Consider the following 27,779-nt stretch of genomic DNA (forward strand, 5'->3'; position numbering starts at 1 on the left):
GATAGTGTTACTCGGTTATGTCACACAGGGAATGAGGCCCCAAGATAAGACCACATTGGAAAGTGCTAGCAATAGGTCTATGAAAAAGTACAAGACCACCGATGAGGCATGGCAATTGATCAGTGACTTAGCTGAATCTACTAGGAATCACAGGCAGAAACAAGGCCGTTTAAAAGCTGTTACAGAAGTATCCTCTAGCAGAGAGACTACTGCTTTAACTCAGAGTATCTGTGAAATGACCAACTTGCTGAAGCAGATGCAATTGAATCAACAACAAGTTCAGCAAGCTCAACCTTCTCCACCACAACAAAACCAACAGTTAGTCCCACAGAGAGTTTGTAGAATCTGCACTGATTATAGCCATTATACTGACGAATGTCCGCAGCTCTAGCAAGAAGACAACACCGTGGCAGCCACACATAACTTCTATGACCGCCCCAACCAAGGGTACAATCAAGGTGGCAATTACAACCACGGATGGCAAGACAATTCTAACCAGAATTGGAGGGACAACAACAACAACAAAGGAGGCAGAGATAATCAGGGAAATCAGAGGTGGAATAACAACAACAACAGGCAGCAGAATCAGAATCAGCTTTACAGAGCACCTCACCTAAGGCAATCCCAAGGACCACAGAATACCCAACAACAGACCTCACAATTTACCCATCCTTCTGCATCTGCCAATGATGACTTACTACAATCTATTGATCGGAGAACAACATTAATGCCACTCTAAATGGTCTGACCGCTACTTTGCAGGCTCTTGTCTCCCAGATAGGATCAATGAATAACTCCAATAACCAACCTTTGAGCTCCAGTGGGATTTCCTCTCAACCATTACCAATCCCAAGGGTGGTATTAATGCCATCACCCTGAGGTCCGGAACCACACTGCAGGAGAGGAATCAAGAGGAGCCAAACCCATTAGAACACGCCTCAGCTGAAGAGGTAGTGGAAATAGAAGATGTTGAAGAGGAAGAGGACATACAGGACATAGCTGAAGAAGAAAAAGAAGTGCAACCACAGGAGGAAGCACTAAAAGGCGCAGACACTGCAGAAAATGCCACTCCCATCCCATTTTCACAACTTGCAAGGAAGCCCAGGAAGCAGCTGGAACCTGATCCCAAAATGGTAGATATATTCAAAAAGGTTGAGGTAACTGTTCCTCTATTTGATGTTATTCAACAGGTACCTAAGTATGCTAAGTTTCTAAAAGATTTATGTATACATAAAGACAAAATTAATGAATTAGAAACTATTCCTTTAGGAAGTTCCTATCTGCTTTAATGGGAGGTTTACCTGAAAAGTGTAGTGACCCAGGTCCTTGTATAGTAAATTGTACTATTGGTGGTGTGATAATTTCTGAATGCATGTGTGATTTAGGAGCATGTGTGAGTATAATGCCTTTGTCTATATATGATATTTTGAGGCTCCCTCCCTTAAAAAGATCGGCAGCTCGTTTTGTGTTAGCAGATAAAAGCATTATTACAATGGTTGGAGTTGCTGAAGATATACTAGTAGGCATTAAGGGACTCACGTTCTCCACTGATTTTTATATCCTGAAAATGCCCCAAAATGACTCAAACAAGCCATCATCAATCCTACTCGGAAGACCATTCCTGAAGACCTCAAAGTTTAAATTAGATGCTTTTTCAGGAACATACTCTTTTGAAATAGATGGCCGAGTAGTGATCTTCAATCTGAACGGAGTTATGAAGTATCCTCCAGAGGATCACTCTATCCTCAAGTGTGACATTATAGATGAAACCATGGCTGAAGTCCATCAGGAGGAATTTGAAGAGAAGCACACAGGAAAAGGTCCAAGTGTGGGGACATTCTCAGAGGACAATGACAGTGCCTTACCATTGTTACCAACTCCAGACAACCCAGAGCCTGAACATGATCAGAAGTTAGAATTAAAACCTCTTCCTCCACATCTCAAATATGCTTACCTTGAAGATGGGCAGAAGTTTCCGATTATCATTGCAAAGGAACTCACTTCTCAACAGGAAGAGCAGCTACTTGGTGTGCTGAGGAGGCACAAGAAGGCAATTAGTTGGAGTTTGGTAGACATAGTAGGCATCAGCCCTCAAGTTTGTGAGCATAGAATATTTTTAGAAGAGGGAGCAAGACCTGTCCGTCAACCCCAGAGAAGACTGAACCCCACTATCCTAGAGGTTGTCAAAAAGGAAGCGACCAGACTACTAGAGGCATATATCATCTATTCTATCTCAGACAGTGAATGGGTAAGCCCAGTACAAGTGGTGCCAAAGAAGTCTGGAGTTACTGCAGTGAAGAATGAGCATGGAGAGCTCCTGACAACCAGAGTTCAGAACGCCTGGAGGGTCTGCATTGATTACAGACGCCTCAACCAAGCAACCCGTAAGGATCACTATCCTCTTCCATTCATTGATCAAATGTTGGATCGCCTGTCAGGTAAATCGCATTATTGTTTTCTAGATGGTTACACAGGTTATTTCCAGATTCATATAGCTCCTGAGGATTAGGAAAAGACCACTTTTACATGTCCTTTTGAGACTTATGCTTACAAGAGAATGCCCTTTGGCTTGTGCAATGCACCAGCTACTTTTCAGAGGTGCATGATGAGCCTTTTCTCTGATCTTATTGAGGACTGTATGGAGGTTTTTATGGATGATTTTAGTGTTTATGGCGATTCCTTTAGCCTTTGCTTAGATGGATTATCTAGAGTATTAGATAGATGTGTCAGTACAAACCTAGTATTAAATTTTGAAAAATGCCACTGTATGGTTAAACAAGGGATTGTACTAGGACATGTTGTGTCTAATACTGGCATTTCTGTAGATCCAGCAAAAGTAGACATTATTTCTAGTTTACCTTACCCCTCTTCTGTGAGGGAGGTCCGTTCTTTCCTTGGCCATGCAGGTTTTTACAGGAGGTTCATTAAGGACTTCAGTAAGGTAGCACTTCCCTTATCCAGACTACTGCAGAAAGATATTGAGTTCGAATTCAATGAAAATTGCAAACAAGCATTTGATAAGCTGAAGACTGAACTGACTCAAGCCCCAATTATAAGAGGACCAGACTGGAGCCAACCATTTGAGATAATGTGTGATGCTTCCAACCATGCAGTAGGAGCAGCACTGGCTCAGCGTGAAGGTAAGGATCCTTTTGTTATTGCTTACGCGTCTAAAACCTTAGATGCCGCTCAGTCGAATTACACTACTACTGAGAAAGAGCTTATTGCTATTCTTTTTGCTCTGGATAAATTTCGAGCCTATTTACTTGGTACTAAAGTAGTAGTGTATTCAGACCACGCAGCTCTAAAGTATTTATTATCTAAAAAGGAGTCCAAGCCAAGGCATATACGTTGGATACTGCTATTACAAGAATTTGATTTAGAAATTAAGGATAGAAGTGGTAACCAGAATTTAGTGGCAGACCACCTGAGCCGCCTTGAACATATTATAGATGATTCCACTCCTATATCTGATAATTTCCCATTTGATACCTGCAAGCAGTATCTGAGATAGTCCCTTGGTATGCACCTGTAGCTAATTATCTAGTTAGCCGCACCTTTCCTCCAAACTTTTCTAAGCATCAAAGAGACAAGCTGAAAAGCGAGTCTAAATATTATATATGGGATGACCCATATTTATGGAGATGTGGCGCTGACTAGATAATTAGACGGTGTGTGCCTCAATCAAAATTCCAGTCCATCTTAGAGGCCTGTCACTCATCTGAGAGTGGAGGACATTTTGGCCCTCAAAGAACTGCTAGAAAAATCTTAGACTGTGGATTCTGGTGGCCTACTCTTTTTAAGGACGCTGCTGAATTCTGTAGATCTTGTTTTCCATGCCAGAAATTTGGTAATATATCCAGGAGGGATGAGATGCCTCAACAGATTATGCTTTTCTATGAAATTTTTGATGTTTGGGGCATTGACTTCATGGGTCCATTTCCAAATTCTAATGGTTATTTCTATATATTGTTAGCTGTGGATTATGTTTCCAAATGGGTAGAAGCAATTTCTACCCGCAATGATGATGCTAACACTGTTGTTTCCTTTGTGAGAAACCATATTATTTGTCGCTTTGGATCACCACGAGCAATCGTGAAAGATCAAGGCACCCATTTTTGTAACAGGAGACTAACAGGACTAATGAAGAAACATGGGATAATTCATAAAGTTGCAACAGCCTACCATCCCCAGACTAATGGGCAAGCCGAGGTGTCAAATAGAGAGATAAAGTGTATCTTGCAGAAGATAGTCAAACCTCATAGAAGAGACTGGAGCACCAGGCTACAAGATGCACTCTGGGCATATAGAACAGCATATAAAACTCCCATTGGGATGAGTCCTTTCCGTCTAGTTTATGGAAAAGCTTGTCATCTCCCTATTGAAATAGAGCATAAAGCCTTTTGGGCAGTAAAGGAATGCAACATGGGAATTGGAAAAGCCGGAGCTGAAAGAAAGTTGCAACTGCAGGAACTGGAAAGCCTTCGCCTAGAAGCTTATGAGAACTCAAGACTATACAAGGAGAAGATGAAGGCTATACATGATCAGCACATCAAGAGGAAAGAGTTCCAACCTGGGGACTTAGTCCTCCTTTACAAATCTCGACTGAGGCTCATGCCAGGCAAGTTGAGATCAAGATGGGAAGGTCCATACAGAGTAGAGAAGGCCGAACCGTACGGAGTTTATCACCTAAGCCATCCTTCAAGCTCTGAACCTATCAAAGTTAATGGACATCGTTTAAAGCTATACCATGGTGATAAGCTGAAGAAAAACAAGGAGCTTGAGATCTTCCTCTTGGAAGATCCCCACATAGCTGAAGACTGAGCTAGTGGAGCGTCCAACTTACGGACGTTAAAGCAAAGTGCTAGGTGGGAGATAACCCACCATGGTATGATCGTTCTTTTCTTTATTTTTAATTTTCTTATTCAATAACTCTTCTCTTCATTAGTATATTTCGTGCATCTGCATTTCTGTACTTTTATAAAAAAAAAATCACGCGACGCGACCGCCTCATTGACGCGTCCGCGTCGCAGGGAGCTGGGAGACAATAATAATATGAACAGAGAGTTACGCAGGAGCAGGGTTGGAGGCATCCCAATGGCACAAACTGTCCCACGCGACCGCGTCATATGGGAATAATGGCCTCCCACGCGACCGCGTGTCCCACGCGGCCGCGTGACCTGGATTTCGACGTAATAAGGGTGCACAGCCGAAAGTTGTGCTAGAGTGGTGCTAGACAGGCGCTGGACGCGCAGTCCATATCACGTGACCGCGTGCCTCACGCGGCCGCGTCACATCCTAATATTTGACCACTCACGCGATCGCATGCCCCATGCGATCGCGTCACCCAAAATTTGGCACTATTATAATTTTGAACAGAGAGTTGTGCGAGTGCGAGGCAACCCTCGCGCCATTAGCCTAAAACGGGTCACGCGACCGCGTGACCGACGCGATCGCGTCATTGAGTTTAAGCGCAAGTCACGCGACCGCGTGCCCCACTTGACCGCGTCGCTTGCGCCGCACAGCCTCCCCAATTTTTCCAATTATCATATCTTTTTCTCCCCAAATCCTATTTTCTCTTTTCCCTCCTTATTTCTTCTCCCTCCCTTCTTCCCTTCTTCCCTTCTTCCCTTCTTCCTTCTTTCTCACTTTCTACTCTCTCTCACCCCATTAGCAAGGTTTTTCTTTCTCCTTCCCTCCTTACTTTTCTATTATTCTTCTTATTTTTATATGCCATCTTCTTTTCTTTTCTTTTTACCTTCATTATTCATATTTTCTTTTTCTTTCTTTTCCCTTTTACTTGGTGTTATCAATTTATATGAGTCATTATTTATTATTATATGCTTGTGGAATGTTGTAAATTTGTTTGACAATTATATATTGCTTTTTAAGGGATTACTTGCATGTTCAAATTCTTATTTTCAAGAGCTTCTTTTCCACACATGCTATGTGTTTGTGAAAAAGCCCATATGGCATTATAAACTTCTTTACATTTTTCTACTCTTATATTCAATGCTTGCTTTTCACAAATTCCCTTTATTATTTTATTCATTGAATTTAATTGTCAATACAAATGTGATGGTTTGTTACAAGTGATGCTTGATCTATGCTACTCATGCCCTTTGCCGGCATGCCAATAAACACCTTGCATTCACTTGTCATCATATGCACTAGCTATTTTCCATTAATGAGTTTTCACATGTACTCATGAGCGTGTGTTAACATCTTTTACTTTTTAATGTGCATTTATAACCGTCCTTTTCCGTTCTCTTCCTTGCTCTATCTCTTTGAATTTAATGTACTTTCTCTTCCCCTTTTCAGGATGGCCACCAAGAAAGGAAAGGAGAAAGCTACCCCCAAACAACCAGCAAGAAGAGGAACAAAAAGAGCATTAGTGGCAGAGCCTTCTTCAACCGCAGTTAAGCCCTCAACAAAGAAAATTAAGAGGATTATAAAGGTTGATGATAAAGAAAGAGCCTTCCCAGCAAAGGACACTGCGCGATTCCCCAATCGCTACTGTGAGCAGATGTTCCCCATCCTGGCTGAAAGGAGTTACAACAACGAATACCTTCTTCTCCTCCTGCCCAATATTGCTACCTTTGTTGAGCCGCAAATTGTCCGAAGGCAATGGAGTTTCCTACAGAGACAGCCAAGGCAGGTCAATCTTTCTTGGGTAGTCGAGTTCTACTCCAACTTCCACCTGTCGACCCTGCAGTCTGTCTATGTCCGTCAGAAGCAAGTCCCCATTATAGAAGAGGCCATTCAAAAATTTCTAAGTCTTCCCCCTATTCCAGAAGGATTGGATGCCTTTCAAGAAGCCGCACTCAAGTGCCAGATGTACCAATTTGACTGGGACGCCATTCTCAGAGTTATCGCACAACTTGACAGCAGATGAATCTACGGATACCATCGTACCCGCCCTAAGGGAATTTTGGCTTCAGCACTTACCTTGGAGGCTCGTGTATGGGCACAGATTATGTCCCATTACGTCTTTCCGAGCACTCACGAATCCTCCTTCACTGCGGACATGGCCGTTCTACTATGGTGCATCCTTACAGACCAACCTCTGAATCTACCAAGACATATCCAGAATGCCATGGGACACGTACAAATCGCTGGCAACCTACCTTTTTCAGCCCTGGTCTCAGATCTTGTCTCAGCAGCCGGAGTCTCCTACAGAGCTGGGGACACCAAAGCCATGCTTCCACGGGATGATCAGTTTGTCCCTAACAAGAAATACCTTAGACTTCCAGCAGCCACTATCAGCCAGCCTACTGAACCAGTTGAAGATATTCCTTCTTCAACACCACAAGCACCTACAACAGCCCAACTGCTCCAGCAGATACTTGAAAAGTTGGATCAGCAGGAACAGAAAGCTAAGATGAGAGAGCGCCGTAACAAGCGCCGATTCACATACCTCAAGGAGCTGATCATGGGAAAATTCAAGGACTCAAACACCCCGGAATCCACTTCTTTTACCAGCATAGGGAGCCATGATGGTCCCGACTGTGGAGATACTGCTACCAGCCCACCTTTGTTCTTGCCAGATGGCACCAGGATGGTGCAAAGCCTTAAGTGTGGGGAGGTCGGTCAATACCTGACTTCCGGAGGTAATTTCTCTTCCCTAGCAACAATAAATTAGGATATTTAGTTAGATTTTTCTTTTGTAGAATAGGATAAATTACATAGTAATAGGTTAGTTGCATGCATGTTCTGCTTGATTGAAAAGACAATAAGTTTCTTCTAAGACCCTATCTTTGGAACAAAATTTCACTAATTTTAATTAAAACTTTTATGTTAAATTTGCTTGAAGTTGTATTTGGAACTTGATTTTTGAGCTAAAGAACACACAACCTGTGAGATTTGAGCCTTTATGAATGGTTACATTATTTAACCATAATTATTTTATTCTTGTGTGTTTACTTCTCTATGATTGTAATCTATATTTTGTTTCATCCTATATGTCTAATGTTTATTATATTTATATGTTTGCATATGATTGAGGCCATTATTTGTTTAGCTCACTTATCCAAATAAAGCCTACCCTTTCAATTACCTTTGTTAGCCACTTTGAGCCTTTAAATCCTATTTGTTCTATATTTTACCACATTACTAGCTTTAAGCGGAAAAACAATTATATATCCCAAATTGAATCTTTGGTTAGCTTAAGATAGAATTGTGTGTGTTATTTAAGTATGGGAAATTATGGAAACAAAGGATAATAAGGGAATGAGTCATGATAATATAATGGGAATTTGGATACCTACTCATGTGAAACTATAAGAATTAAAACTCTATGTGCATTGATAAGCTATGTTTATGTTTATGTTTATGTTGAAAAAAAATCCAAAAATACTCAATAAATAAATAAGGGGACAAAATTACCCCAATGCCAAGTCAAGCATTCAAAGATCAATGCATGTATGATAAAATCAAAATAAAAGGGTGAAACATGAGTATGGATGTGAAAGAGATTTCTGGGTAGCTAGGTATGAATTCTAAAGTTATATAGAATATATATAGGTTATGTTAAAGCTTGGGTTAATTAAAGATTCAATTTATAAGCTTACTTAGCCATATGTATATCCTTACCCTTACCTTGGCCCCATTACAACCTTGAAAAGATCTCATGATGTTTGCATTGGTATGTTAAATGTTGTTGATTGGTTAGGGGAAGAACAAAAAAATTAGAGAGCATGATTAGAGAAGGATAGAGTGATGACCCTATACACTAGAGAGACTAGAGTGTACATACATCATCAGTGAGGGTTCCATGCTTAAATTTCTATGTTCCCTGCTTTCATGAGCTATCTTCTTGCATTTTTATCTGTTCTTACTGTATAAGAATTGAGTTAGTGGAATTTGATTTGTAATTGTTTTGAAGAAGCTTACTTACTTTTGATCAAGTGGACAAAAATCATATAGTTGCATTCATAGATATAGGTTGCATTGCATTTCATAGGTTTTACATGTTCTTAGTCATTCACTTTTATCTCCTTCAACTAAGCATGAGGACATTCTAATGTTTAAGTGTGGGGAGGTTGATAAACCACTATTTTATGGTTTATATTGTATTTATTTATGTGGTTTTATCATGATCTTTACCTACTTATTCGTTAAATAAGCATGCATTTATAATTCCTTCCTAAAGTTATTGCATGATTGAAAACTTGCTTCTTAGAGATTTTTAATTATGTATTATTATTTCTCCTTTATTCCATTCGACGCCGTGATCTGTGTATTAAGTGTTTCAGGCTTTATAGGGCATGAATGAGTTGGAGATTGGAAAGGAAGCTTGCAAAAATGGAAGGAACACAAGAAATTGAGGAGATGACCAGCGAGAAGCAACGCGACCGCATAGATGACGCGACCGCGCGAAAGAAAAGAAATCACAGTGATGCGGCCGCATGGATGACGCGATCGCGTGGCAAAGCAGAAAGCCGAATGACGCGGCCGCATGGATGACGCGACCGCGTGACATGCGCGATCTGCATAATCTGCAGAATCGCTGGGGGCGATTTCGGGCCTTATTTTAACCCAGTTTTCGGCCCAGAAAAGTATACTAGAGCCAGAGAACATGCAGAAACCAACAACAACATTCATTCCGCGTAGTTTTAGTTTTTAGATCTAGTTTTCCTCTCCTCTAGGTTTTCTCTCTACACATTCATAGTTTTTAGGATTTGTTATGTTCATTGTTTTACATTGGGATATTGAGAAGAGTTATTGCCTCATCAAGACTTCGACATTCTAGTTCGTTCTCTTTACTTGTCTCTTACTCTTCCATGTTCCTTAATTCACTTAATTTTACTATTGGATTATTTTAACATTTATTAAATACAAGAATTACTTTTTATTTTCAATTAATCCTTTGATCATTATTTATCATGTCTTTCTTTAATTCCCTTTCTTATGTTATGAATTCTTCATTTACAATGAGTGAGTAGTTCCCTAACTTGATGGAGAGTTGGTTGAAAGAAACCCTTGAGTTGGGATGCTCAAGAGAAAGATTGTAATTGGGTTTATTGTTGGATTGTTCTCTAGTCATTAACACCAATCCTCCCAAGAGCGGATTGGAACTTGTGGATAGAACAGCATTCCAACTTGTTTGACTTCCCCTTACTTAGTAAGGGACAACTAAACAGAATAAACCCCAATTATCAATTAATCTTGAGAGTACTGCAACAAGAATAGGGCTTCCAGCTAATCAACTCCCAGTCAAGGCTTCTATTTAAATTTATATAAATTCTCTAATTTAATTTTCTGCCATTCAACTCAAACTTTTTTTAAAACAACTGATTAATAAAATAGCACACTTTTCTGCAACTCGTTGGGAGATGACCTGGGATTCATACTCCCAGTATTTTAATTTTAATTTCTGTGACACCCTTCTAAATTGATAAGCGGATTTCTGGTTGGTTGAGAACTATACTTGCAACGCATATTTTATAATCATTCTTAACTCACCAATTTCCACTCGCATCATGCGTATGCACAGGGGTGTACGTGCGCACAGGTACCAAAATTTATACTGTCTGTTCACTCGCACAACCTGTGCTAGCGCCCTCAACAGACAATCCTTCCCAACTTGTGTGTGTGCACAGGGCTGTGCATACGCACAGGTTGTAAAACTTCCATAGTCTGTGCATGCGCGCAAGGCTGTGTGTACGCACATACTAGAAATCTCAAAATTCTGCAACTCTGCAGAATTTCAGATTTTGACACCAAACTTTGAACGATCATAACTTCCTCTACAAAACACCAAATTTTACAAACTTTATATCAATTCAAAGAGTTTTCAATGAACTTTAATTTGATGTAAATCCCAGCCAATTTTAAAAATCGAGGCTCAAGTTATGATCCATCAAAGTTTACTAAAAAATCTGTTTTTACCCAAAATCTCAAAAACTCAATTTTTAACCAAACCTCAATCCAATACCAAATCAAACACAATTCACCCATACCAAAATAGCCCAAAACTCATACCAAACACTACTTCAACTATTTTATCAATTACACAACCTTCTAAACCATTCAACAATTCCAATCCCAACCAAATTCACATTTTCCACGTTCCATTTACCTTATTAACATCAACAAACCCCATCAACCATTAACAATCCTCAAAATCTTCATTACACAATTTCCCACATCATACACCAACACCATCATTTACCATAATCAACACAACTCATAAATAATCATCAACGATACCAACAACTCTCAACATCCATAATAAATATCAACTCTCATCCTCAATTTTCTCACATCAACATCCATCATAACACTCATAATCAATACCAACCATCAACAATATTAACATTCACTACAAATCCTCATCAATCTCAATAATCATCAATCCCTCATCAACAACAATAAATCATACATTCTTCATCAACCTTCATAATCATTAAATACCAACAACATCACTATTCATCATAAATCATTAAATACCAACAACCACATCAAATCATATAATCATTATTACTAGTATTTGAATTCATTCTACACAACACCACCACTTCGTTTATCAACCCACATCAACAACACCAATCATCAATACTCATTGACACCAACAATTCTCAATAATCATCATCAACCACAATAATCCAATACTAACAACAATTAACATCAATTCACATATAATTACTCATACACCAACAACATTCAATCCTATCTTAGGGACAACTAGCCTAAGTGTCAATAAACATTACATATTACATAAAAGAAACCGAAACCATACCTTGGCCAATTCTAAATGCTCCAAACACCAAAACAAAACCTCCAAACTTAATCCAAAGCCTCAATCAACTCCAACAAACACCAAAGCTCAAACTAACAACACATATATCACCAAAATCAAAACATAAGATACATAAAACAACTAAACACAAGGATTTACTTAAAGCTTACCTTATCCAACGAGATTAGGGGTAAAATCCAATAATTATCTGCTACTAGAGATCACCTAAACAACCAAAACCACAAAATCTACTCAAAAATCATAACCCAAAAATACATAATTCTAGGGAACAAAACTAGGAAGTGAGATGCGGTTTCTTACCAGATTTGCTTGGATAGAAACATAGAGCTCGACGAGAGCTTCACGTGACAGCAAATGGCTCGTCAATCAGAGCTTCGGATCAAAAGTTATGACTCCCGGAAGGTGGAGGTGAATAGTACTCTCCTTCTTCCTCTCTTCTCACCGCCCATCTCTCTTTCATTTCAGAAAAATGAGGCCAAATGCCTCTTAGTTAGGGCATTTATATGTTGGACTTGGGTCCACTTGGGCCCAGTCCAACCCGCTAAGTGTTTTTGGTTCGTTTGACCCACTTTGGGCCAAAACTTTTAAGATTAGTGCCTGGTTTTCAATTCTAAATTATTTTTGTCTTTTCAAAACAATAAATCAATTTTTCAAAATATTATTTTTCTCAAAGGATAGGCTTAAATAGGTTTAACCGATTCGGCTGCCGGTTCTCGGTCTTTTTCAGAAAATACCTTTTCTGACTCAAAAAAATTTACTGAAACCAAATTTCACCTTTTTATTTTCAAATAAAAGCTTCTAAATTTTGAATCTATTCCGGGCACTTAAAATATTTTATTAAAACGATTTTACGGAAAAATTTCAGTTCTTACATCCTCCCCTCCTTAAAAAGATTTTCGCCCTCAAAAATCAAATCATGCAATATATCCTCGTTGAGGCTCCCTACTGTGTCGATGTTCCCTTTTTCCTTCCGCTACGTCACTCTGATTATCGTCATTACGCACCCGACGTCTTTCTTAAAACAAATACCGATTTTGTAATACTTTTCAAAACCTTCAAAACAAATTCAATCTAAACATATTCCTTGTTAACGCTTTTTCAAAGGAATCAAACTCATTTCTTCATAAGTCAAATACTTGAAATCACGTTTTTCTCGAATAAAACTTTTCAATTTAAATCCGCATTCAACAAGATAATTTAGAAACCAAGTTTACAAATTGATAAACTCATAGAACTCACTTTTTATTTTTAAACAATATCCTTCAAACCAAGAATTTCCGACGTAGTTTTAGAACCAAATCGTTTAAACCAAAAGTTTCAAACCAAATCTGAAAATCATTATAAACCTTAAAACTTTTCAACATTGTTCAACACCATAATAGTTAGAAATCAAAAATCATAAGTAAAAATCGCAAAAGCGTCAATCGTTACTTCCGTTGCCACAAATGTTAAGCCGCACCCATCAGCCGATATGCCACAAACTCCACGAACTGGTCCTCTTGAACATGTTGAGCTCAAAACACCTTAACTAGGCTAGTCATCCTCACTATCTCTCCGTGAACATGATCGACCTCATCTGTGAGTTGCCCTTCGGGTTTCCTTTCTACACCAAACAATCGATACCGAGGTGATCAGTCTCAATATCTCAAGCCTAGTGCTTCAATTATCCCCAAAGGCACTCACAAACAAGCATGCTATGATATATCAAGTAGGTAACCTAAATAGCATGAAAGAAAAATGACCCAGAGTATGCAATGAAGCACAATCGATCCATCCCTCAGGCTCACGAGGACGAACCACTCTGATACCACTAAACGTAACACCCCAATTACCCTAAACTTTACCTCTAGCCGTAAAGCAAAGGTTAATCAGAGGTTACGACATATCTAAGGCTTATACATATTTATATAGAAAGAAATAATATATTCTAGAAACCCGATGAAGGATTAAGCTCAAAGACAGATTTACAAAAGCGCGAAACATTCACACGAAGCTAACGCACAAGACACAGAGTAGAGATGCAACAGAAAAGAACATATATAAATATAATAATATAATACTCATAGGGAGCTAGCCGCAACTTGCGGAGTTTGAGCCGACTAGGTATATACAGACATACAGAATTTTGGAATTAAAACAGCTTATACAATTTATCTCTCAAATATGCCTCTGCAGCCATAAAGACAAATATACAATAGGTGAGAGAATACTACAACAAAATTAAAATAGAAATAAATCAGAAAGAAACCATACTCCGCTCTGTCATCATATTCGCAATCTCACCGAAGTGGATTTGTAACCTGCGTCTGAAAAATAACAACAAAGTATGGAATGAGAACCGGAGGTTCTCAGTATGGTAACAGTGCTCAATATGTAAGATGTAAGGCCCCGGGACGCCAAAGGCAATCCTAGAACTTCACACCAAACCGATATTCAAGCTTAACGTAAAATAAATAAATAAAGAACTTAAACCATAAACCGAATTATCTAAACTTAGGGAATTCTAACTGATACTAGTCACACCGCTGTATCCCACAGCCTTCGCCACCCTAACCTCCATGTGATCCCATCGCCACCACCTACCTAACCTCCTCAGCACCAGACAAACACAATTAATGCAAACAAGTAATACACAGGTAGTAATCATATATAACAAGTAATTCAAGAAGCAAGTAGGCATATTATACAATTAGGCAAACTCAAATAGTCAAAGCAAACAAACACATAAGAGATGCATATGATGAATGTCTATCATATTGGCTCGTGATATCACTTATCGGTATATGAATGCCAACCCGACACATCCTTTCGAATGTCACCTTTCTGCCACTTCCAAGGATATAGCGCCTGGCCCGCTCTTGTTCCGATGATATAGTGCCTGGCTCACTCTTGCGGCAAAAAAGGAAAACAACAATAACAACATATAATTCATCACAAATCATTCCAAGGATATAGTGCCTGGCTCACTAACCACATCCACAAGTTCATCAACCTCAAATCATCATCATTTCTCATCTCAAATCACTTCCAATTATCAACTCTCAACATTCCAAGGATATAGTACCCGGCACACTCTCCTTCAATTATTATCATTCCAAGGATATAGTGCCTGACACACTTTCAACATTCATCAAGTTTTTGCATCCCATCTTGAGTCCTCAACTCCTCACAACCATCATCAATTCATGATTTCCATTCCAAGCTCATTAGTCTATCAGTTTCTCAATTTGTTGTCCGTAATCATCAAGTTCATTACTCTTCCTTCTCTCTCAACCAAACTCATCCTCAATACACCAGAAACCTAAGCTTCGGTTTTCTAACTTTTTGAAATAATACCAAATCAAAATCCTTAGGTTCTATCCCATGTTCAAATACCCAAAACTAGGCCCAAGAGCCTTAAAATGGTGTTATAGAAGCTTACAACCTTGTTGGAAAGGTGAAATAGTTGAAAATAAAACTTAAATTTGCAAAACAGGGCGTGTGCGTACGCACGCCCAAGAAGTTTCAAAACGTGTGCATACGCACAGGGGTGTGCGTACGCACAGATACCAAAATTCATACTGTCTGTTCACTCGCACAACCTGTGCTAGCGCTCCAACAGACGACCCTTCCTAACTTATGCGTGTGCACAGGGCTGTGCGTACGCACAGGTTGTAAAACTTTCTTGGTGTGTGCGTGCGCACAAGGCTGTGCGTACGCACATACCAGAAATCACAAAATTCTGCAAGTCTGCAGAATTTCAAATTTTGACACCAAACTTTGAACGATCATAACTTCCTCTACAAAAGTCCAAATTTTACAAACTTTATATCAATTCGAAGAATTTTCAATGAACTTTAATTTGAAGAAAATTTCATCTAATTTTGAAAACCGAGGCTCAAGTTATAATCAGTCAAAGTTCACTAAAAAATCCATTTTTACCTAAAATCTCAAAAACTCAATTTTTAACCAAACCTCAATCCAATACCAAATCAAACACAATTCACCCATACCAAAACAGCCCAAAACTCATACCAAACACTACTTCAACCATTTTCTCAATCACACAATCTTCTAAACCATTTAACAATTCCAATCCCAGCCAAATTCACATTTTCCACTTTCCATTAACCTTATTAACATCAACAAACCCCATCAACCATTAACAATCCTCAAAATCTTCATTACACAATTTCCCACATTATACACCAACACCATCATTTACCATAATCAACACAACTCATAAATAATCATCAACAATACCAACAACTCTCAACATCCATAATAAATATCAACTCTCATCCTCAATTTTCTCACATCAACATCCATCATAACACTCATAATCAATACCAACCATCAACAATATTAACAATCACTACAAATCCTCATCAATCTCAATAATCATCAATCCGTAATCAACAACAGTAAATCACAGATTCCTCATCAACCTTCATAATCATTAAATACCAACAACATCAATATTCATCATAAATCATTAAATACCAACAACCACATCAAATTATATAATCATTATTACTAGTATTTGAATTCATTCCACACAACACCACCACTTCATTTATCAATCCTCATCAACAACACCAATCATCAATACTCATTAACACCAATAATTCCCAATAATCATCATCAACCATAATAATCCAATACTAACAACAATTAACAACAATTCACATATAATTACTTATACACCAACAACATTCAATCATATCTTAGGGCCAACAAGCCTAAGTATCTATAAACATTATATATTACATAAAAAAATCCGAAACCATACCTTGGCCGATTCCCAAACGCTCCAAACACCAAAACAAAACCTCCAAACTTGATCCAAAGTCTCAACCAACTCCAACAAACACCAAAGCTCAAACTAACAACACATATATCACCAAAATCAAAACCTAAGGTACATAAAACAACTAAACACAAGGGTTTAGTAAAACCTTACCCTACCCAACAAGATTAGGGATAAAATTTAACAATTACCCGCTGCTAGAGATCACATAAACAACCAAAACCACAAAATCTACTCAAAAATCATAACCCAAAAATGCAGAATTCTAGGGCCCAAAACTGGGAATTGAGATGCGGTTTCTTACCAAATTTTCTGGATAAAAATGTAGAGCTTGATAAGAGCTTTGCGTGGCTACAAACGGCTCATCAATCGGAGCTCCGGATCAAAAGTTATGGCTCCTAGAACGTGGAGGTGAATAGTACTCTCCTTCTTTCTCTCTTCTCACCGCCCCTCTCTCTTTCATTTCAGAAAAATGAGGCCAAATGCCTCTTAGTTAGGGCATTTATATGTTGGACTTGGGCCCACTTGGACCCAGTCCAACTCGCTAAGTATTTTTGGTTCGTTTGGCCCACTTTGGGCCAAAACCTTTAAGATTAGTGCCCGATTTTCAATTCTAAATTATTTTTGTCTTTTCAAAACAATAAATCAATTTTTCAAAATATTATTTTTCTAAAAGCACAGTACCGGACAGGCTTAAACTGGTTCAACTGATTCGACTGCTGGTTCTTGGACTTTTTAAAAAAATACCTTTTCTGACTCAGAAAAATTCACTAAAACCAAATTTCACCTTTTTATTTTTGAATAAAAGCTTCTAAATTTTGAATCTATTCTGGGCACTTAAAATATTTTATTAATACGATTTTACGAAAAAACTCCATTTCTTACACAAAAGCTCAAAGTTGTTAACTCCAATGGCAGGTACAGAGATGCTTCTGCCATAAAAGTCAGCGGTAGGCATGGTGAAGTCACCAAGAACCTTTCTTCCCTCCCCTTCATGTTCGGCCATGTAACAGCCCAGACCATCTGCTAGCATGATATTGTCCACTTTGGCACACAAGGCCTCACGGTTTTGCCTTTGAGGATAAGAATGATAGCCGAAGCCCCCCACACTCACTCGTTAAAATGCGTCATGGTAGGGATAAGTATCCACACCCTTATAAGGCATGCTTCGTTCCCCTCCCCAACCGATGTGGAACCTTACAATCCACCCCCTAAGGGAGCCCAGCGCCCTTGCTGGCACATTGATCTGGGCTCCGGCTCTGATACCATCTGTAACAGCCCAGACCATCCGCTAGCACGATATTGTCTGCTTTGGCACACAAGGCCTCACGGTTTTGCCTTTGACGATAGGGATGATAGCCGAAGCTCCCACACTCACTCGTCAAAATGCGTCATGCTAGGAAGAGGTATCCACACCCTTATAAGGCATGCTTCGTTCCCATCCCCAAACGATGTAGGACCTTACAATGATACCATCTGTAACAGCCCAGACCACCCGCTAGCACGATATTGTCCGCTTTGGCACACAAGGCCTCACGGTTTTGCCTTTGACGATAGGGATGCTAGCCGAAGCTCCCCACACTCACTCGTCAAAATGCATCATGCTAGGAAGAGGTATCCACACCCTTATAAGGTATGCTTCGTTCCCCTCCCCAACCGATGTAGGACTTTACAATCCACCCCCTAAGGGAGCCCAGCGCTCTCGCTGGCACATCGATCCGGGCTCTGGCTCTGATACCATCTGTAACAGCCCAGACCACCCGCTAGCACGATATTATCTACTTTGGCACACAAGGCCTCACGGTTTTGCCTTTGACGATAGGGATGCTAGCCGAAGCTCTCCACACTCACTCGTCAAAACGCGTCATGCTAGGGAGAGGTATCCACACCCTTATAAGGCATGCTTCGTTCCCCTCCCTAACCGATGTGGGACCTTACAGGCCATGTCTTCAGCTTCTTGTTCAAAAATTTTTGAAAAGTTTTTTCTGGAGCATTGTGCTTTAATTTGTTGTAAGATCCTTCTTAAAGTCCTTTCAGGTTCAAGATCAAGATTAAAGAGATGTTCTTTATCCCTGTTTCTGATCATAAACAAGGAAAGAAGAAACCAAGGACAGAGGAGAATGGGAGCTCTATGTTCAAGAACAAAGGACTCCCTGTGAGATGTGAAGAAAGAAGAGGAAGAAGAATGAAGATAGAAGAAGGAGAAGAAGGATTCGAATAAATAGAAGTAGAGAGATAAACAAGAATTAAAATATTTTTTATTTTATTTTATTTATTTATTTATTTTGAAAATAAAAGTTAATTAATTAAAAATATTTGAAAATTAAATGATGAATTTTTGAAAATAGAAGAGAGAGATTGATGAGCGGATAATTTATACGCTTTTTGGCATTGTTTTTAGTATGTTTTTAGTAGAATCTAGTTACTTTTAGGGATGTTTTCATTAGTTTTTATGTTAAATTCACATTTTTGGACTTTACTATGAGTTTGTGTGTTTAACTGTGATTTCAGGTATTTTCTGGCTGAAATTGAGGGACTTGAGCAAAAATCAGATTCAGAGGTTGAAGAAGGACTGCTGATGTTGTTGGATTCTGACCTCCCTGCACTCAAAGTGGATTTTTTGGCGCTACAGAACTCAAAATGGCACGCTTCCAATTGTGTTGGAAAGTAGACATTCAGGGCTTTCCAGCAATATATAATAGTTCATACTTTGCCCAAGTTTAGATGACACAAACTGGCGTTCAACGCCAGCTTTCTGCCCAATTCTAGCGTCCAGCGCCAGAAACAAGTTGCAAAGTGGAGTTCAATGCCCAAACTAGCACAAAAGCTGGCGTTCAACTCCAAGAATAACCTCTCCACGTGTAACATTCAAGCTCAGCCCAAGCACACACCAAGTGGGCCCCGGAAGTGGATTTATGCATCAATTACTTACTTCTGTAAACTCTAGTAGCTAGTTTATTATAAATAGGACTTTTTACTATTGTATTAGACATCTTTGAATCCGGGATTGTATCTTTGAACATCTTTGGATGCCTGGTTCTTAGATCATGGGGGCTGGCCTCTCGGCCATGCCTGGACCTTTCACTTATGTATTTTTAACGATAGAGTTTCTACACTCCATAGATTAAGGTGTGGAGCTCTGCTGTTCCTCAAAGATTAATGCAAAGTACTACTGTTTTTCTATTCAATTCAACTTATTCCACTTCTAAGATATTCATTCGCACTTCAACATGAATGTGATGAACGTGACAATCATCATCATTCCCCATGAACGCGTGCCTGACAACCACTTCCGTTCTACCTTCGATTGAATGATTATCTCTTGGATCTCTTAATCAGAATCTTCGTGGTGTAAGCTAGATTGATGGCGGCATTCATGAGAATCCAGAAAGTCTAAACCTTGTCTGTGGTATTCCGAGTAGGATTCTGGGATTGAATGACTGTGACGAGCTTCAAACTCGCGATTGCTGGGCGTAGTGACAGACGCAAAAGGAGGGTGAATCTTATTCCAGCATGATCGGGAACCTCAGATGATTAGCCGTGCTGTGACAGAGTATTTGGACCATTTTCACAAGAGGAGGGGATGTAACCATTGACAACGGTGATGCCCTTGCATAAAGCCAGTCATGGAAAGGAGTAAGACTGATTGGATGAAGACAGCGGGAAAGCAGAGATTCAGAGGAACGAAAGCATCTCTACACGCTTATCTGAAATTCTCACCAATGAATTACATAAGTGTTTCTATCCTTATTTTCTATTTAATTAGTATTATTTTCGAAAACTCCATAATCAATTATTATCCGCCTGACTGAGATTTACAAGGTGACCATAGCTTGCTTCATACCAACAATCTCCGTGGGATCGACCCTTACTCACGTAAGGTTTATTACTTGGACGACCCAGTGCACTTGCTGGTTAGTTGTATCGAAGTTGTGACAAATTATGAATTGAGATTAGAGCACCAAGTTTTTGGAGTCATTACCAGAGATCACAATTTCGTGCACCAGAGATAGAAGAGAACTTTTGAAAAAAGGAGAGAAGAATTAGTTAAGAAATTTTGAAAAAGAAGAGAGAGAAAACAAGTAACTAATTAAGAAAGATTTAAAAAGAATTTTTGAAAAAAGGAGAGAGAAGAATTAGTTAAGAAATTTTGAAAAAGAAGAGAGAGAAAACAAGTAACTAATTAAGAAAGATTTAAAAATAAGATAAGATAGAAGAGTAGAAAAGGTTTGATTTTAAAAATATTTGAAAAAGTCAACAAGATAAGATAATAATTGAAAAGATTTGAAAAAGATTGAATTTTAAAATTTAAAAGAAGATAAGATAGAAAAGATAAGATAAGTTAGGTAAGAAAGGCAAGATAATGAAGTTAAGAAAAGATAAGTTTTAAAATTAAAAAGATTTGAATTTAAAATTTGAAAATTAAATTTTAAATTTTGAAATTTGAATTTTGAATTTTGAAATTTTAAATTTTGAATTTTGAATTCAAAACAAGATAAGATAAAGATTTGAAAAAGATTTGACTTTTGAAAAGGTTTAATTTTTGAAATTTGAAATTTAAAATTAATTTTTGAAATTTGAAATTGGTTTTTTAAAATTTGAATTTGAAATAAGATAAGATTTTTGAATTTTTAAGAAAGATAAAAAGATAAGATAAGATTTTGAAAAAGATATGATTTTGTGAAAAGATTTGATTTTGAAAAGATTTGAATTTTGAAATTCAAAACCAAGATAAGATAAGATAATAATTTGAAATTGAAATCGGAAAATTTTAATTAAAATTTTCAAAAATTTAATTAAAATAAAGATAGAAAAGATATTTTTTTTATTTTTTGAATTTAATGAAGAAAGAGAAAAACAACAAAATGATACCAAACTTAAAATTTTTAGATTTAATGACCTTAAGTTTTCGAAAATTTAAAGACAAACATAAAAAAGACACCAAACTTAAAATTTTTAAGATCAAAACAAAAAGAAAAACAAGAACACTTTGAAGATCAAGAAGAACACCAAGAACAAAACTCAAAGAATTCAAAGAAAACAAGAACATGCAAAAGACATCAAACTTAAAAATTTTGAAAACCAAGAACACAATTTTCGAAAATTTTAAAAAAAAGACACAAGAAGACACCAAACTTAAAAATTGACAAAAGAAACAAAAGACACTAATTTTGAAAATTTTTTTGAAAAGAGACTCAAAGAATTCGAAAATTCAACCAAGAACAAAAACAAAAGACTCAAACCAAAAATAAAGATTAAACAAAGGAAAGAAAAAAAATTTGGAAAAAGTTTTTTAATTTTTTGAAAAAAAAGAAAAATAAAATAAAAGATTCTAACAAAATTAAAGACAATACCTAATCTAAGGAACAAGATAATCCGTCAGTTGTCCAAACTCGAACAATTTCCGGCAACGGCGCCAAAAAATTGGTAGCCGTACGAATCCCCACACTTCATACAACCGAACCAGGAAGTGCACTGGGTTGTTCAAGTAATACCTGAGCGAGTCAGGGTCGATCCCACGAGAATTGTGGTTTGAAGCAAGCTATGGTTATCTTGCAGATCTTAGTCAGGCGAATAGAAGAGTTGTTGGTTTTGGTTAAAAGCATAAAGTGAAATAGGGTATATAATACTTTGTGAATTCGAATGTAATCAATGATAAGAAGACGGTTAAGGCTTGGAGATGCTTTGTCCTTCTGGATTAACTCTGGTCTTACTGTCTTCTTCAATTGTGAATGATTTCTTCTATGGCAGGTTGTATATGATTGACGCTAGTTTGAGCAGCCACCAATACTCCTCCAGATCTGAACCCCAGGGTTAGTGCGGATCCAGTCTGATTGAAGGTGAAGCTCTTGCAGTTCATTCTCCTTGGGGATCCTACTCAAAATGCCACAGACAAGGTCGAATCTTCCGGATCAGAGGATGATACGCCTTTGGTTCTAGCCTCTACCACAGAGACTCTAATCTCCCCATACTTCGGCTGAACTGGTGTTTCAAGAAGCCCCCAACGAAGTCGTGGATTAGCCGTTTAAGAGATGTATAATCAAGCTGGTGGTTCATCATTATCCGATGAAAGACTCACTCTGAACCCATGCAGAATGTGATAATCTTATGCCAGTTCAACGCATTCATATTGATGAAGAACGAAGACACATCTTAGAATAGAGAATCAAACACAAGTTGAGAAAGAACAGTAGTACTTTTAGTAATCCATAAAACTCAGTAGGACTCCTCCTCTCAACCTAGGAGGTTTAGAAACTCATACTGATAGAAAATACAAACATAAAATGTGTAAAGTGTCAAAAGATGGAAGAAGATCCTAAACAAGGTTGATCTTCTCCTTTAAATGCTAAACTGATGACTAGTAAGGGTAAAACAGTCTTTTAGTGCTAAAATCCACTTCTGGGGCCCACTTGGTGAGTATTCGGGCTGAGTTTTGATGAGATCCACGTGCTATGAGGCCTCTAGGGTGTTGAGCGTTGGCTAGGGGGTCCTCTTTGGGTGTTTGGACGCTAGTCTCCTCCTTGTGGGCGCTGGACACCTGGACTGGGGCAGGAGGCTAGAGTTGGACGCCAGTTTTGGGCCTTCTATTCTGAAGAAAATTATGAACTATTATATATTACTAGAAATCTCTAGAAGTTAGCTTTCTATAGCCGTTGAGAACGCTCCCTTTGGACTTTTATAACTCCCGAAAAGCTCTTTTGAGTGCAAGGAGGTCAGATCCGGACAGCATCTACAGTGCTTTCTCTATCTCTGAATTAGACTTTTGCTCCAACTCCTCAATTTCAGCCAGAAAATATCTGAAATTGTACAAAAATATAAAAACTCATAGTAGAATCTAAAAATATAAATTTTACACTAAAACATATGAAAAATCTATAAAACTTAAACAAAACATGCTAAAAACTATATGAAAATAATGCCAAAAAGCGTATAAAATATCTGCTCATCAGTAATACGTGTCACTAACAGCCCACGTCATCATGCCATGTCGTCACGTCGTTAATGGAAAATTAGTCAGGGACTAACGTGGTGCATTTATTTCAATCTCAGGGATGTAATTAGTGCAATTGGAATCTCAGGGACGATTTTAGTACACGATGCCAATCTTAGGGACCATTTTAGGGTTTATCTCTTAATAAATACTTATATTAAAAGTAACTTATAAATAAGTCCTTTTGTATTTGATTTTTTAGTTCTAAAAGTGTTTATTTTAAGAGAAGAGTGATAAAAAGCTTTTTATTACGAAAGAAGTCATTTTTTTTTAACTTCTCCATAAGCACTAAAATAATTTTTTACAATGCTGCGATTTGGTACAGAAAATTGTACCAAACATTAATACTATATCTTTTCATAAGTTAAAAATAAAAAAAAAAGTAACTTATGAACCTATCCAAACGAGCCTTATATATGAATATACTCTCTATTTCAAATTTTGATAATTAATGTTTCTGACTTCGATAATTAATGGGAAAAAAAAAAACTTGAACTCAAAATAATATATATTATTTTTATCAACGTGCATCTCACACTTTTTTTTAATTTAATTTCATTATTTTAACTCATCATGCCGGTATAATTTAACACTAAATCATGTTCATTGTTCCATATTTATATTTTTTATTATTTTATTTAAATAAATTTTTGTTCTTTTTTTTAGTTTTGATTCTTACAAAATTCTTTTAAATTATTTTCTAAAAGTTATCAAATTATCTATTCCACCAATTTATTAATATAAGTAACCTTAACAGTACAATTGCCTTTAAACAAAGCATACAGCTATGAGTTTATTATTATAATATATCAAGACCACAGAGATAAGCCTCAAAGTGGTTCCTGAAGTTGCACTCGAGCCTCATAGTAGTCTCTGAACTTAAAAGTTATCCATATTCGTCCCTAAAATTTCACTCCGGGACTCAGATTCGTCCTTCCGACACATTCCGTCCACCTAGCACCACCGAAAAGCTGATCTGGACTCCTCCGTGACACGCTGGCCAGGTAACGGCTAACTGACATGAATTACTAAACTTTTATGATGTAATTTGGTCCCTAAATCAAAATTAAAAATTTTAATCCCCAAATTTAATCATCATTCTCTTCTCTACAGTAATTCCTCTTTTCTCTACAGGCATAGATCTTCATATACCAAATTCACAAGAATTTTTTTGTTTATTTTTAATTGAGAGTAAACTACCATTTGTACCCACGAAAGTTGAAAACGCTGACATATCTACCCATAGAAAAAAGAAATTACCATTTATACCCATAAAAAATTATTTTTACAGGCAAAATTATCCAAACCCTAAAAAATTATCTAAAATCCCTAAATTACCCTTCTCTGCACACTATCATCTCCTTCCTCCCTCCTCTCTCTCTCAATGTTCACAGCCACCCAATCCCAGCATCAACCACAAACCACCGTCTCACCCTCCTCATCCTCCCTCCTCTCTCTCAATGTTCACAACCACCCAATCCTAACATCAACCACAAACCACCGTCTCACCCTCCTCATCATCGTTCACCCTTCTCCGCTAGCAACGTCGTGGACCTCCGCCAGCCTAGGAGCACCGCGCCAGCTTCTCCTCGCCACCATCACCATCGGCCTCAAACCAGAGCCTACCGCGTCAGAGACCCTTGTCAGTGACCACCCCTCCTTCTCTCCTTTCCTGTCTCGGTCTTGCCGACCAGAGGACCTTCGCACCCACCCTTCCCCTGCTTCGCCGCCGCTAGCAACCCTAGAGCCGCAGTGCCCCCTTCTCCTCTTTTCACCGCCGACCACCCTCACCTACCGGGGCTACCTTCTCCTCATCACCGAACCAGTGCCCCTGACGGGCCACCGCGCCAGCCGCCGCCACCGCGGTCCCCTTTGCGAACCAAAATCGCGGTGAGCTCTCTCTCTCTCTTTCTATCTCTTTCACCATTTTTCTTTTCTCCCAGAAAAGTGAATCCAAATACATGAGACTTCTGTATTTGATTGTTCAGATTTGATCCTCTCTCCTCACTCTCTTCTCACCTTGGATCTTTGTTCTTTTTCACCCTATTTCTATTAGCTTTCTCCATGACACCCTTTTCAATGTTTTGTTCCCTCAAACAGCTTCAGATTCAGCTGAAACCAAGATCCAATTTTGACTCTCACCCATCGTCATCCATTTCAAATTCCTCTCTGGGTTGATTTTGATTCCTCCAAAGGTGAAGGTTATGGTGATGAAGGAGTGGTAATGAGGTGGTTTGTGGCAGAGAAATGGAGGTTAGATCGGAGAGTGTTCATGTGATACGAAGAGAGAGATGGGGATGATGGTAGCAGTGGTAATGATAAGGGTATTTTGGGGTTTTTAGATAATTTTTTAGTGTTTGAATATTTTTGTTGTGCGAAACTCATATTTTATGGGTACAAATGGTAATTTCTTTTTTCTATGGGTAGATATGTTAGCGTTTTCAACTTTCGTGGGTACAAATGGTAGTTTACTCTTTAATTGAAGTATCTTATAACAATAACAACAACTGGAGTCTTCTTAACAACCATTATTTGAACAAGTTTGACCGCTTTTATCCTTTTTTTCTATAAGAAAGATGGTAAGATTATAACATAAAAAAAGTTATGTGATATATATAATTAAAGAAATAATGCAAAGTTTAGTTTCTAAAATTGTGAACGTTCATAAAAATTTGTTGACTTTTAAAAATGATTAAATTGATTCCTAAATTTATAAATTGTGAATCTCAACTCATCTCTAATACTAATATAAAATGTTAAAATGTCAGCATGACATTTGCAAACAAAAAGATGTTATGATTAATATTTTAATATGTCAAATTAGTGTCTTAAATTAGTTAATTATATTTATTTTTCTTAATTAGTTTTTTTATTAATTAGAGACTCAAATAATAAATATTAAATTAGCCAAATTTTTTGTTATTTTTTTGTTTCTCTAATATTACCCTTAATTAATTTGAAATACCTATTTAATTATAATAAAATCTTAGACACGTCATTTTAATGGAGATGTCATATAATTTGAAATGCCATAATATAACACTTTATATTAATACTATGTGAATCACAGTTAAATTAGGATGATGCATGTGGTTATTTTGGAACAAGATTCGAAAAGAAATGTAATATAGTATATAATAATAACGATGTAACTTTTTAATTCCGTAAATACAAGAGATAGATTTTTGTAAAATCATATAAAAATATAAAATTGAATTTTGTAAAACGTTTTAATTAAACTAGAGTTAAATGAGTGCATAAAATGTCAAATACAAAGACATAGTATATGACTTTTAATTAACAAAACATATGCGTGCTTTCAATGAAGTTGTAATTTGTAATTTGTAGTCCCCTCTCCAACCGATGTGGGCCTTAAGATCCAGAACTTTGAAAAGTCTTATTATGATCAAGTCTCAAATCATATAGTTATTTATAGCCTTAATTTCAGAGATTATTTTATTAAGGATAATTAAGGCAAGTTTTGATTTATTGAACTTGAGATAAGTTATGATTATTATCCAATTTTATAATTATTGGATTATTTTCTATATTTGAATTATAAAGTTGATAGTTATGAAATAATAAGTATTTTATATGATTTAGATTAGATAAGTAATATTTTAAATATTACTATTGCTATTTTGGAAAAATGAAGAAATTAAGTATATTATTTCTAATTGTTTGATTTGGGCATTTTATTGAAAGTAATTTGTAAAAATTGATGAGCAAATAGTATTTTCTATATACAATAAGTGTTGGATTTACATTGGGTTTCAACTACTATATTATTCCCAATTTTATGTGAAATTACCATAATGCCCTTAACCCTAATTTTCAAAAAGAAAATGAACCCTACCCCCCATTTGCTTCAGCCGAAACCCTCTCCCACTAAACCTAACAGCCGCAATGCAAACACTACTCCCTTCACCACAGAAGAAACCGAGACAGAAGCAGAGAGGAGAAGAGGGAGAAGAGCATCGCGCCTCACCGCCGCCACCGTGCCTTGCCGCCGTGGCCTAACAGCGTCGCCGCCGGCCGTGAAGCTGCCGCCATAGTCCGTCGTGGCAGCTGCAAGCTCACCGCGTCACGCGGCCTTGGAGTCCGCCGTCAGGTCCGAGGCGAAGAGAGAGGTCGAAACAGAGGGCTACGCGAGGAAGAGGGTGGTCATGGGTCGCCGTTTTGCCTCGCCATTGCCACTGAGGCCACGCCCAGTCCAGCCGCGCCACCATCCCTGCGCC

Source organism: Arachis ipaensis, chromosome B4, assembly GCF_059453495.1.
Source record: "Arachis ipaensis isolate K30076 ecotype BB chromosome B4, ASM5945349v1, whole genome shotgun sequence".
In the NCBI taxonomy this organism is placed as follows: domain Eukaryota; kingdom Viridiplantae; phylum Streptophyta; class Magnoliopsida; order Fabales; family Fabaceae; genus Arachis; species Arachis ipaensis.